At 36.6% G+C, this 13,700-nt stretch overlaps 1 protein-coding gene and 1 non-coding gene across 3 annotated transcripts in view; one reads left to right on the top strand and one right to left on the bottom strand.

Moving 5' to 3' along the window:
* Positions 1-799: 799 nt before the first annotated feature.
* Positions 800-872, top strand: trnat-ugu (transfer RNA threonine (anticodon UGU)). Its single transcript has one exon. It is a non-coding gene; the product is annotated as a tRNA-Thr (tRNA).
* An 11,379-nt stretch (positions 873-12,251) lies between these two features.
* LOC141777768 (uncharacterized) overlaps positions 12,252-13,700 on the bottom strand; it is a 42,007-nt gene continuing 40,558 nt past the window's right edge. For both annotated transcript variants that reach the window (XM_074652314.1, XM_074652315.1), the window contains exon 15: positions 12,252-13,346. The gene's annotated coding sequence lies outside the window, so the exon portion shown is untranslated. The remainder of the gene's footprint in view (positions 13,347-13,700) is intronic.

Below are 13,700 nucleotides of genomic sequence, written 5' to 3'. Positions count from 1 at the left end.
TCCGTCCTCAGCATCAATTTATCTTGTTTGATGAGAGTTTGCGAGGTGGATCTCGATAAAAAAAAAAAAAAAAGCTGGGGATCCGTGTCAAGGCTCACCTCTCTAAGCACTATCACAGAGCACTGCCAAAGCACCGCTTCTCACCTCCCAAGGATAAAGGGGAAATTGGTTTCTGCAGACGTATGCTGTAGGTGACTCCACACCATCGGTCTGTGTTTTTATACACATGGTTTATTTATTCATGTGAAGAGAAGTACTTCCAGTTTGAGAGTGTGGCTGTGATGGCTGTCAGACGGGCACATGAAGTTACTTAAGGTAATGGATAAAACCAGACTTAAAGATGCACCAATCAATACTTTATTATTAACAACAACTTTGTGTAATGTGAAAGGTGTTGCTCATAGTTACAAACCCACAGATAATTATCACAACTTCAGCCAACATCACAGAACTAGCGGCAACGTAGGCCGCCTTTTGCTTCGCCTCAAGTCACCTTTGTTTTGACCGACAGGCTGCACTTGAACACACCGCAAAGACTACAGCCGACGGCCAGTTAGGACGTACGTTCTGTGCTTGCCTGAGATGAAATAACTCTCCCTACCATAAAATAAAGAAGTTGCCGACCCATAGCTTCATTCCAGATGGCCATGTCGTTGTGAAAATATCCGTGTATTGGAATGATCAGATGAGATCAAGATGAAAAATGAGAAGAGCCCCCTGTGTTTTTCCTCTTGACTCTACTCGTTGGCGTGCTCCGTATGCAACTTTGATATGAGAGAAGAAGACAACCAAAAACAGAGGCGCTGTGGCTTAGTGGTTAAAGCGCCTGTCTTGTAAACAGGAGATCTTGGGTTCAAATCCCAACAGTGCCTCACACAGGACAGCAGTCTGTAGACTTTAACAGTGTAAAAAAGAGATTCAGGACATTTATGGCCCTGTTCAGACCTTGTATTAACATGCGTCCTTAGTGATCCGATTGAAAGTGGACAGCTCTAAGTACAGGTGTGAACACAATCAAGACGCATTGAGATTGGATCTTTCAGACCGCATTCAGAGGTGGTCTGGGCCACATATGACCACATTCTTTTAGCAGTGTGTAGTGAATGCGTCCTGGGCCTACTCTACTGACGTCCAGCTGGGATACGCGGGATCACCGCGTCCCTCATGTGAATAAACAGGCAGACACGGGCGCCTGTCAGCATGGAAACAGCCTCTGTGCTCTACTGTATCCTGTCGGTACAACTGTATTTTTTTTAAATATATCTTGTTTATAGGCTACATATCTACAGACTATCAGACTAGGCCCAAGAAGTGCATTATGCACCAATCAATACTTTATCATTAACAACAACTTTGTGTAATGTGAAAGGTGTCGCTCATAGTTACAAACCCACAGATAATTATCACCAACTCTACAGTTCCCCTCAGCTCTATGAAGCCTTTGAGCATCTTTCAGCTCATTGTTAGCCTGCAACTTTACTGTTTACAACATGATATACTTATAAGATATGATGCAGTAGGAGTAGGCCTTTAAAATATAATCAGCTACCCTATACAAAGTATCTTAAATTGGCTCCACATTGATGAACTACAACATTAAGATTCTGGTAAGATTTTATGGTAAGGTAACATGAATTATCATGAATTCATGCATGACTTAAAGCTTCAGTAGGCAGTATATTTTTGGTATCATTGGGCAAAAATTCCATAATAACCTTTCAGCATATTGTAATTCAAGTGTTCTGAGTGAAAACTAGACTTCTGCTCCTCCTCATGGTTCTGTTTTCAGGCTTTAGAAAATCTAGCCCATGACGGGAGACTTCAGAGAGAGAGCGTTCCTATTGGCTGTGCTCCGGCTGGTGGGCGGTGCTTGGTGAGCAGATCTCAACATGGCTGCCGGGTCACAAACTTTCTCATTTCACAGCTAAACGGTACACTACAAGATGTTTCTGAAAACATTTATGAAGAGAAATAGGCATTACAGTAACAGAATATTGATTCATATTTGATCAGCGCTGCCTAGTTTGACCATTTGATCGGGGTTAGCGAGTGATTGACAGCTGCTCAGAGACGGCAAGGCTCCAGCTCGGCTCTGATTGGTTGTTTTCCTCCAGTCTGTGAAATCCTGCAGATGCCATTAGGAGCACCGGAGGACACCAAACTTTGCACAACTGTCAGGATACAGTGACTGTTTCATAAGAATAACTTTTTAATCATATTTGCTCCACTTTTACCCACTGCAGCTTTAAACCTCTTTTGGGGCTTCTTGTCCTCAGAGTACCTGCTTCACACTGGAAAGGTCAGTTTCATCTGAGTCCTCTTTCCCCTTGTCTAGATGTTCTACCTACAGGTGGGATCTTTACTGCTACCTCGACACTTTTGTCATTTTTGAGTTCAAGAGCTGCACAGAACTAAAAAATAACAAAGTAATTATTTCATAATAAGAGCAACTGTTTCATCACCATCAACGTATATGTAAATTTATGAACTTGTAATCACCTAAAATCATCTTTACCTTCTTTAAGTCTCTCCCGGAGGAAATTTCAGTCCTCAGTAAGCATATCAAACCATTCTTTAGGATGGCAATCTCTCCATTTTTTGGCTTTCAATGAATTGCCTGGCCTCCTGCAGAGCTGTCTGTAGCTGTCTGTGGGGTCTTCTGAAACAAATTAAGGCCTCATAATGAAATACTTTGACAATCTCCCTCTCCTTAACCAATAGCACAATGGCAACTAATCAAAGCAGCATAAAACCACATTTTAGCACTGTTGGAAATATGAATTCCATATTCCAATGTTTCACTAGCTGGTGAAAAACATGCCTATCGTTTTCTTTTGCCTTTTCTCCGCAGAGGTTCCTGGATGGTCCAACAGAGGTGGAAGCACTGTAAGTTTTGAATGACAGATGAAAATGACAACTTTAGAGAAATAAGACATTTGCTACGGATGATGACAGTGTTCATAGTTATTAATTTAATTATTAATTAGAGTTCCAAATTGATAGTTTAGAATACTTGATGAGACTTATTTCTTTGAGACTACATTAATTGGTTGTCATTTTCTCTTTATTCAAAGAGTGGTGCCCCAAGGATGATTTAATATAAGTTAAATCATAATATTCAATACATTAATAATTATTTTGATAATTACTAATTACTTTTGATAGCCATTTTAATACCTTTTTGATACCTTTACCAACATAATTTGGTGCCCCGTTATTATTAAGCCTTGGCTGTGGCAGGGAAGTCTCAAAAAACCCACACACGAATGAAGTATAAACAAGAAAGTTTAAAACAAGAAATATATTTGTGTGTAACAGAAATACAGTTGTGAACATTCTTTTTTATATGTGGATTTTTTTTTACATTTATTTTCAACAATGAATATTATGCGCATTGAAATATTTTTGTTGAGAGAGTCATTTATATAAAAATCACGAAATACATTTATGAATCTTTTTGTGCACATTCATTAATATCAACACCCATCTGATCCCATATGAGAATGTGCGCACCTCATGCATACTTCATAACAGGTAATATGATAAGGAGGAGATGAAATATAAGGTGAGAGATGTAACCTTGTAGTAAAACATTGTTTGCCAATTTCACTGATTGTGTTATTGAATTTTATTTTTTATATTATTTTATTATTATTTATTTTATTATTATTATATTATTATTTATTTTATTATTATTAAACTATTATTATATTATTTTATTTTACTTTTATTTTATTTTATATTTTATTTTATTTTATTTTACTTTATTATTCTTGAATTTCCCTCGGGATCAATAAAGTTACTATCTATTGCTTTTGTAGTCTACACAGCATTCTGTAAAATGTCAATCAAAGGTGAATCTATAAACTTAATCTTAAATAATTATTTATGAGTGATGGATTTTGTCATTCTTTCATAACCACACTATAAATAAATCTTTGATCATCTTTTTGACATTTCATTATTAGGATTTTTGAATTATGGTTTCTATAAATAGCCACAGCAATGCATGACAGCTGTGCGTAATGACAGCTGTTCTGGCATAGTTGGAGAACCTCGTTGATGCAACACAGAAAAATTGCAGTTCTTCTTTTCCGTTCTTTTAAATGACAGGTCTAATGAGTAGTGGAGCGAGCAGAAGAATCAACATGGGGATGTTTAAGGGCTTTTCGTTTATAGACAAATGTGTGGGATTGGAAATGGGGCTCGTGCACATGCGCCCAGTTCCATCAAGATTTATAAAACAGAACTAGGCCTATGTGTGGTTTCATAAATCTGACAAAAAGAATGCATATGCACATTTCTGGTCTCTCTCAGTTAGAAACAGCAGAGATTGTGTTCAAGTTGCTTCAATTCGAACTTGGAATGTTCAAGTCCAAACTTGCAAGACCTGAGTTATGCTCAGTTTGCTACTGGGATAACATCAATATCAACACCATGGGCTCATTTACACTTCAACCCAACTGTATTTCTGTTATCCTTATTGTAATGTATTACAATTGTAGCCCCAGGGCAATTAGTTCTGCCCCTGAGTGCCATTGTGGCTGGTTTCCTTGTCTACTACCAGTTTCCTGGTTGTTCTGCTCAGAATAAATATGTTTTGGTTAATATTTACATGTTCAGTTCAATATAAACTATACAGTATATTGTGTCATTTAAATAGATTGGTTGCAGTGTACTTGGTGATACAGGTGTTTAATTGTATTACATGTAAAATTGGTTGTTTATGTGTCATGTGACTTTACCTGGTTGTGATTGGCTGTGGGGCGGGGCTAGCGAGGAGCGAGTGGTCGAGCAAGAGGAGTGAGGGAGCGGCAGCAACAGAGAAGTTGGAGGGAAGCGAGTGGAACAAAAAGAAGACTGAGAGACGTAGCAATTAGAGATTTACGGTGTAGAGTGTGTTTGCAAGTTATAGCGCTATAGAAACTAGAGCCTAAGACTGCAAGCCAGTGAAAAGCCGAATGTATGCATTACGAGTGACTGTAGCAGATATTGCGCCATTAGCCTTTTTTAGTAGTGATGGCGAGCTGAAGCTTCATGAAGCATTGAAGCTTTCCCACAAATTGATCTGGAAAAGGGTTCATTTCTCAAGGCTTCATGTGCACACGAAACCACCTGGTGGCCAAAGAGTGTAAAACAGGCAGATATGATCTTAACCATGTGATCTGTAAAGGCTGTTGGGAATGATTATAAACAATGAAAAAAATATATATTACCATGTAATCCATTTATATCTATATAATAATATAATGACTATTTTCTAGTAAGTATATTATGAGTATATAACATACATGTATAATAAACTGTAATTGTTTTATGAGTAATGCATCTTATGTGTGTAAACCAATCCTTTGGTCAGTAATTGTATTTTAGTGTAGTGTAATATAATATAATAATGGCAGGAGGGGTAATATTAGTGTTCTGTGTCACTTCTGGTTAGTGGCGTTGGTTCAACCAGTGAAGATCTGAACCACTTCCTGAACCAGTCACGCGGTATGGCCGGGCAGCGAGGCTTCGGACGTCATCAATGACGTCATTGGTCTAAAACGATACAAGCCTCGATACGCGCATCGCAGAAAACTTCCTGGATTGCTCGACACATGCTCCGAAGCCTCGGCACAGCACGAGTTCATGCGACGGACTGCCACGGTCAGCTATCATCCAGCCAGCTTTAGGAATCTGTGACACAAACTCTGCTACTGTGAAAACTCAGCACGGCCTCAACTGTTTCTGGCCACCACGTTCCCCAGCATCGTTCCCCAGCATCGTTCCCCAGCATCGTTCCCCAGCATCGACCAGACCTGCAATGTTGTTTGCTTTCATTAATTGTCCTTTTCTGTTTGCCGGCTTGTGTGAGTGTGTGTGTGCCCACCTTGTTATTATTGGTCAAGTAAAGGGAACCATAAGAGTTCATTTCTTATTCTTTGGCATTGCTTTATGGTATTTTTGGCTAGACCAAGTACATTAAAGGGTAAGATATATGCTAGTGACTCCAGAAGGTTAAAGGAACATAGAGGATTGATTTGTGTGAATACGGACTTGTTTATTTCTGTGAAAGGTCAGAGTGCTATTTTCTTGGTTTACTATTATTTAGTGTATTGTGAACCTTTTTACTTTACATATTTTTGATATTATCATTCAATTTTGGTTAATACATTTTGAGTTAATTGTTGGGGACATAGTTGTTCTGTGATTTTTGTTAGGTATAAACATAACCACAGTGAAGTCACATTTAAGAAATAGGGAGGAAATATTTATGGATGATTGAAATAAAACAACAACAACAGGAATAAGGGTTTAACTAAATCAAACTAGGGAATTAAGTTTACGAACACAGGGCGCTACCTATAGGAAAAGGTGCAGAAAGCGCTACACAATAAAACCAAATCTAATATGATCGACCAAACATTAGCCAAAGTTTATGTTAAAAAAAAAGGAATATATGTTGCATTTAATATGCCTTAGATACATCAGAAACACTGGTAAATTACCAAAGAGGCTGCTGAGTAAGGCTGTTCTTTCCAAAAAATGACCTTGGAGGCTTTTTTAGGAGCTTATCTGTGAACAGAGCTATCTTTCCTTTGCTAGCGGGTCCTTTTTGAAGTAGGCATAATTTAAATGAATCGAAATCTAAATTGTTGTAAAATGTTTTATTAAAAAAAAAAAAACATTGGTGATGTAGTGACAGTTGTTAACAGTACAAAAACAATTGTGAGTCTGACATGTATCTGTAAGATTGTATTGGTTGAACAGTTCTTTCAGCATACAAGAATTGAGCAGCTAATGTAGTTCCAAATGTGTTCTTAAACCTCCACACTAGGGTGTGACCTTGAATTCCACACTGTATAATTAGTTTCTTTAAAGTTCCATATGAAAAATGTACACTGAATAATGATCCTGTTTATGACAAGGCTTCTGGTCTTAGAAGGCCAAAAGCCTTGTAAGTAGTACGACTTACTACTTGACTAAAAACAGTTCAGTAATGTCTCAATAGATGTAGACTGTGGATATAAGCCTGCAATTTTCTCCTCTCCTTCCGCTATCTAACTATCTATTTTGCAAGGGCACCGTTGCTGCATCCTGTGCTTAGCCTCGCCCAAGACGATAGCGATTGGTCTAAAGAATTTTTTTTTAAAGACAAACCAGGGCGTTATTTCCCTATACCACAATGATAGCCAGACCTTTCTTTAGCAGGATTAGTTCAGTGATGATGCTCAAACCACTGAAACATTAATCACTGAAAATAAATTGTCCTTTTAAAAAATGCAAACTTGAAAAATATGATGTAATTTCAGGAAAAGGTTACCTTTCCTGTTCAAATGAATCCCACTTGGATGGGCTCATTGCCCCTGGGCTCACTTTTTCTAAGGGCAGTCGAGTTCTGATTGGTTGCAGAACAGGAAACAAATGACGCTAAGTTTGAATTAATCAGAGCTCACAGAGGTTCTGTTAAACCATCTCTGTATCTCTCTTTCGCTGTTACTCATTCTCCCTCTCCCCCCCATCCCTCATCACTCTCACACACTCACATGTTCACACATTCTTGTTCTTCTTTAGCATGTCAGGCTGGTGCAATCGGTGACAGAAAGTGGCCGGTAATAAAACGGCAGTGGGACTGTCAGCGTTTTTAATGAGCTGTAGTGTCACACAGATCTGGGGGCTCTTCGCTGTCCCCTCTGAGAAAAAAAGACCTTGTCCTTTCCCTTGAAACTTTTTAATGAACAAAGAGCTGGAACTTTATTCTCAGGTAGACTACAATTTGCTGTGGCCTCCCCTCAAGGAAAGTACACTTCCTCTGAGTCGTAAGAACAGTTTAACCTATGTTAGAGCACCAATGTCCTTAAGTTCTCCAACGGAAACATGCCAATATATTACATTTATTTCAAAGCAAATTAACTGTTTTTGGAAAGCCTAGCATCTTAGTTACATGACTCCATTTGTGGATATACTGTACTACATTCAGAGCAGAACAAATGAACGTGTCACTTCCACTTCTGTTCTCTTTAATTGAAAGGATGAAGTCGGGCTGTGTAGCTCTGCAAGAACTCTTTACAATTTAAAGATATAAAACAAAAAACGATTTACATATTTTGAGGAGAAGGAGAAAGAGGAGAAAAAAAAAATTCTGTGCTGAAGGGATCACAGAGTGTCACTGGCAGGCAACGAAAAGGTCCCACGCCTCAACTCCATAAATGCTAGAGGTCTGAGCTATTCTGGGACTAGAGCTGTGTTATTTAGCATAGCCGTAGCCTGGTGAGACATCGGCAGACACACTTCAATCACTGTGCAGCTACTCTTTAATCCTAATCCTCGCCCCGGTGTGATGCACAGAGACAGTTCCCAAAATACTCCTGATCATCGTCATATGGTGCTTTGGGCAGAGACGTCTGAAACTGAATCTGATGCGGCAGCGACCCTGAAGCACCTGGGTCATGCGAAACAAATAATGCATTTCCAATTATTATTTGTACATTGTAATGTCCACAGGGCATCAAAGGGTGTTAAACCCAAATTAACATTTTAGTTTTAAGTGAAGTCACAGGTGAAAGTATGTAACAGTCCAATCTAATTGTCCATGGAGCATTGTTGGCTCTGTTAGAGCACTGATGTCACACGTGCATCTTTTTATTGGCAGCTGTTTCATTCATGCTTCACAACCAGCTGTTTGGCTACCAGCTGACTAGCAACATCCAATCATAACTGTACAGATCGACAGCTCGGCCATTACAACCTGTTATTCTTTATTCTTTATTCGGATCCCAGGGTAGAAGCTACTCTTCCTGGGGTCCACACATAACAAAAACATAACATATAACACATTTAAAAAAAAACAATAAAAACATGTTCAAGACAAATAAAATAAAAAATTAAAAGAAGAGAAAAAACATTAAAAGAAGAAAAACAAACAAACAAAAACTGCTTAAAATAAAAAACTAAATACACCGCATCAAACTGCAATCCCTCATGGTTGCTCAGGTCAGCCACCAGGGTTATTTTTAATGTGATTTTTTAGTATTTTTTTAAAACTTAGGTGCTCTCAGTGATCATAGTTGGTAACTTGTTCCACATTGTGATAGCCCTATACATAACAGATCTGCACACTGCATCCGTTCTGGGTTTTGGCTTGACTAGATCACCCCTAGTGGCCTGCCTGGTAGTGTGACTGTGTTGATCTCTCACATCATTTATTTGTGAGTGCAGACAATTTGGTTGTTTACTATAACAGATATTCCTAAAGAAACACATTAAATTTCATCTCAACCTCTCCTCTGCTCTGAGCCATGAGAGCCTGGCATGTTTTCTCAAGTATAGTACGTTGAAAAAATAAGTCATACTATAGTAAGTCGAAAATACATCATAGCATTTTTTATGTCGAAAAAAAATCAGTATACTATGTCGAAAGAAGTCATAGTATAGTATGTCAAAGAAAGATTTAGATAAAAGTCATTGTATAGTATGGCGAAAGAAGTCATAGTATAGTATGTCAAAGAAAGATTTAAATAAAAAGTCATATAGTATGGCGAAAGAAGTCATAGTATAGTATGTAAAAAAAAGTCATAGTATAGTGTGTAAAAAAAAAGTCATAGTATGTCGAAAAAAGTCATAGTGTAGTATTTAGAAAAAAAAGTCAGAGTATAATGTCGCAAAAAAAGAGTAAAAAATAGTCATTTGTCAAAAAAAGTGATAGAATAGTGTGTCGAAAAAAAGTCATAGTATAGTATGTCGAAAAAAAGTCCACAGTATAGTATGTCGAAAAAAAAGTCATAGTATTTTATGTTGTAAAAAAAGTCATAGTATGTCAACAAAAAAAATCATTGTATATAGTATATCGAAAAAAGATTTTAAAAAAGTCATAGTATAGTGTGTCGAAAAAAGGTCTGTATTTTATGTTGAAAAAAAGTGATAGTATAGTATATCAACAAAACAATTCATTGTATGTAGTATGTCGAAAAAAAAGTCATAATACAGTATGTAGAAAACTTTTTATAGTATTGTGTCAAAATAAATTTCAAAAAAGTCATAGTATAGTATGTCAAAAAAAAGTCAGTATTTTATGTTGTAAAAAACGCCATACTATAGTATTTTAAAAAAAGATTTTTAAAAAAGTCATGTCGAAAAAAAAGTTTAAAGTCATAGTAGTATGTAAAGTATTTCATTGTATAGTATGTGGAAAAAAAGTCATCCAAAAGTCATAGTATAGTATGTCGAAAAAAATATATAAAAAGGTCACAGCATAGTTTGTCGTAAAAAAGTCATAGCACAGTATGTAAAAAAGTCATAGTATAGTATGTCGAAAAAAAGTCATCAAAGAGTCATAGTCGTATGTCGGAAAAAGATTTTTAAAAAGTCATAGTATAGTGTCGAAAAAAAGTTAAAGTATGTCGAAAAAAAGTCGTAAAAAATGTCATAGTATAGTATGCCATTTCCGTATGTTGTCTCAGTCATTGATGGCTGATGGGTGTGGTATTGTAAAGCCGTCTCTGGTGAAACCATCCAATCGCCGCAGTGCAGCTGATTAATGATATGCTTAATAACAGAAACCAGAAAGAAAAAATTGGTGGGCAGCATAAAGTGAATTAGGTGTCAACTCTAATCTACTTTTACTTTTTGTTCTTATGAAGCTTAGAGCCAAAAATAAACGACCTCTAGTTCACCAGCGTTTGGTGTTAATATCAGTTTACAAGGAGCGTTGAGTTTCAAATAAGGCTGCACGATTATGGCCCAAATGATAATCATGATTATTCATAGATTTTAGGGACACTTTTTTTTATTGCAATATCACATTTAAATAAACAGAGCGCTGCTTTGACTCCCATGCTGTGATAAATTCCAACCGTCAAATTCTAAATGTTATCCTCAAATCATCTATAGTGGTTATTTGCAAAAGAAAAAAAAAAAACACAATTCAAATGATTAGGAAAGAAATTATTGTATTTTTATTTAAATATTTGCTTTGATTAAAAAAAATCTTTGCATTAGTAGTTGTAATTATATATTATTTAGCTAATTATCTATTTTATATTGCTGTGAAAACATCTCCTTCAAAACAACTGGATTTATTCAAGTTTCTCACCAGAAACTACATTTTACAAGATTACCTTTTGAATGTGTCATGATAGCGTTTATAATTTACCATCGCCCAATACTCATTTTTACTGAGTAGAGCTTGGATGCACCATAATGTGCTCTGTGCTGTCGGCAGACAAGCCGGTCACTGTGATTACTCTGAGCAGCATCATAATTACAATATTACAATTACAATATAATAAGTGTCTGATTAAGTTAGTTGTTCCAAATGTTTTAAGGTTGTTCCCTCCCCGGCTTATTTTGGAGTTGTGACAAATCGCAGCTCTTCACTCGCACCGACTGTGTGTGGCTGTGATGTTACTGACTGTGCCGACAAAAAAAGCATCATGTGGCGGCTGCACATGTGTCTGACCGGCAAAAAAACTTGGATATATGAATATGAGACTGCTGAAAACCGGCCGGCTGCTGAGTGACAGTTCATCTCTAGCTGTTAGTTCAGGAAGGGCTTGATTTATATAGCAGAGTTTTCTATGAGCGGAGCATGCATATTTAACATCAATATCGCAGACCATCATGTTCATTTAATTGTGGATAGCCAAAATTGTGATCACGATTTAATATTCCATTAATTGTGCAGCCCAAGTTTCAAAATGTTAGTTCCTTAAAAAGGATTATTGTTTTGTTCAAGTTAGAAACAAATCATTAAGTCAAAAGTATAGGGAACAAAATATGTATTACAGCTGTGTTAAAAATAACAATATATATAATAATTAACTAATCTGATTATTGTTTCAAAAGTTTTACTACTGTGAAATTTGCAGCAGGTTTAATGCTCTATAATATTTCATACTTAAACATGGTTTAGATTGGAGCAGGAAATTTCTAACTAGTTTAATGATGCAGATTTTTGTTGACATGCATAGTCTTTATTGTGAAGTTCAAGAGTTTGTGTTGTGTGGAAAAATGTGCTCTGCGTTCAGATGTTATGGGATGGGTCTCCATGTTTACAGCTTGTGATGTCAACTCAAGATAACTGTATGATCGTTGATTGGCCGTATAGGGATTAAAAATGTTATGCATTTACAATAGAACTCCACATTTCTGGTTAATTACTGTTAACAGTGAACGTCACCCGACATGAGGTGTCAGAAACTGGCAACTCCCATATCACATGAATGCGGCATGATGAAGGTGAAATTACAAAACTCACTGCTACTGCAAAATTACAGCTGTTAGAAGTTTTATTTTCTTTCACGTTGGTCCTCAGAACAGCAAAAAAAACACAAGTATTTGCTCCCAGAGATTTAATCAGATGCATAGTTAATAGTTTATGGGATTAATAAGGAAAAAAAACAGTATGTAAACGACAAAACTCTGTAAATAAGACCATTTTTCACAGCTTTATGACTGACAGAAAAGTAAAAACAAATCTAATGTAACATGACTTTGTACCTAAAGACAAAACTGAGTAACTACGTTTACTTCAAAGCTCAAACAACATAGAAAAATGTTTAAACATCAATATCAGTTCATTAACCGACTGAAAACTATTCAAAATGTTTCCGTTTCACAGCTTGTTCCCTTAAAGCTCATCTGTCGTACCCGTTGAAACAAAGAAGACAAATGGGTCTGATTGTGAAAGTTCCCACTTCATCATTTTCATTATCACTTTCGATGGGATGCAGATTGCATCTTTGTTAATACAAACATTTTCTCAAGAGTAGGAGTAATAACTAGGGCAGAATATCGAACCTTAATAACCTTATTTGATACAGACCAAAACTGTCAAGCCCCCGAAGTTGGTATTGGATGTGTGGTTAGATTCATAATGAAAGCTGAAGCGATTAATCAATCAAAAGAAAAGTAATTTCTTAAACCTGAAGACGGTAACTTTCAGCAAATATGATTGTAAAAGTGTATCTTTGTCAAAAATCTTGAAAAAATGTAAGAGATCAAGATTGTGGTATAGTATTTAAAAATGACAATTGGCCGATATATTGTCATTTGATTATTTTTAAGATCATTTTTATCAGTAGGGGCCACAGTAGGAAGTTCATATTATGAAATCTCAGCTCTGCCTTTAAATATAAAACACCAACCAGCTGATGGTATATGTCAGTGGTATGGTTTTCACAGCTTTAGAGCACAAGACAGTGAAACGTGACTGAAAACACGGAGAAATATGAGAGCAGATGTTCTTTCATCTCACACAGAAAAATCAGGGGTAAAGGCACGAACATTATGCAGATTGTCTTGTTGTTTTGGGGGCTTTCAGGTCCGAGATACAATCGCTCTCCACTAACAGATCAGAGAATACACTGGGGGAAAAAAAGAAAATCCTCATTAGTCATCGTTAAAGCAAAATACATCTCTATGCTTACATTGAAATGAGGAACTTTGTTTTTCACTTCTGGGTTTGTCGGTAATGTTTTTTTCCAATGTGTTTTACTGTGAATTTTATTATTTAGTTTTTATTGTAAACCATAACTCTCTGAGGGCAAAAAAAAAAAATGTCCATCACAGCAAATGTTTTTTTAATCATAGGTGAGATGATCCGTGGATAGCAGCTCTCAACATAGAAATACTCGATTGTGCTTGACAAGATGCACACAGCATATTTTTAATGGATCTAAAATATCATAACACGAAACCCTTGAAGAAACAAGCATTTC

This window comes from Sebastes fasciatus, chromosome 11 (genome assembly GCF_043250625.1).
Source record: "Sebastes fasciatus isolate fSebFas1 chromosome 11, fSebFas1.pri, whole genome shotgun sequence".
Lineage (NCBI taxonomy): Eukaryota > Metazoa > Chordata > Actinopteri > Perciformes > Sebastidae > Sebastes > Sebastes fasciatus.
The sequence above is the reverse complement of the archived record's forward strand: the minus strand, read 5'-3'. Positions and strand labels throughout refer to the sequence as shown.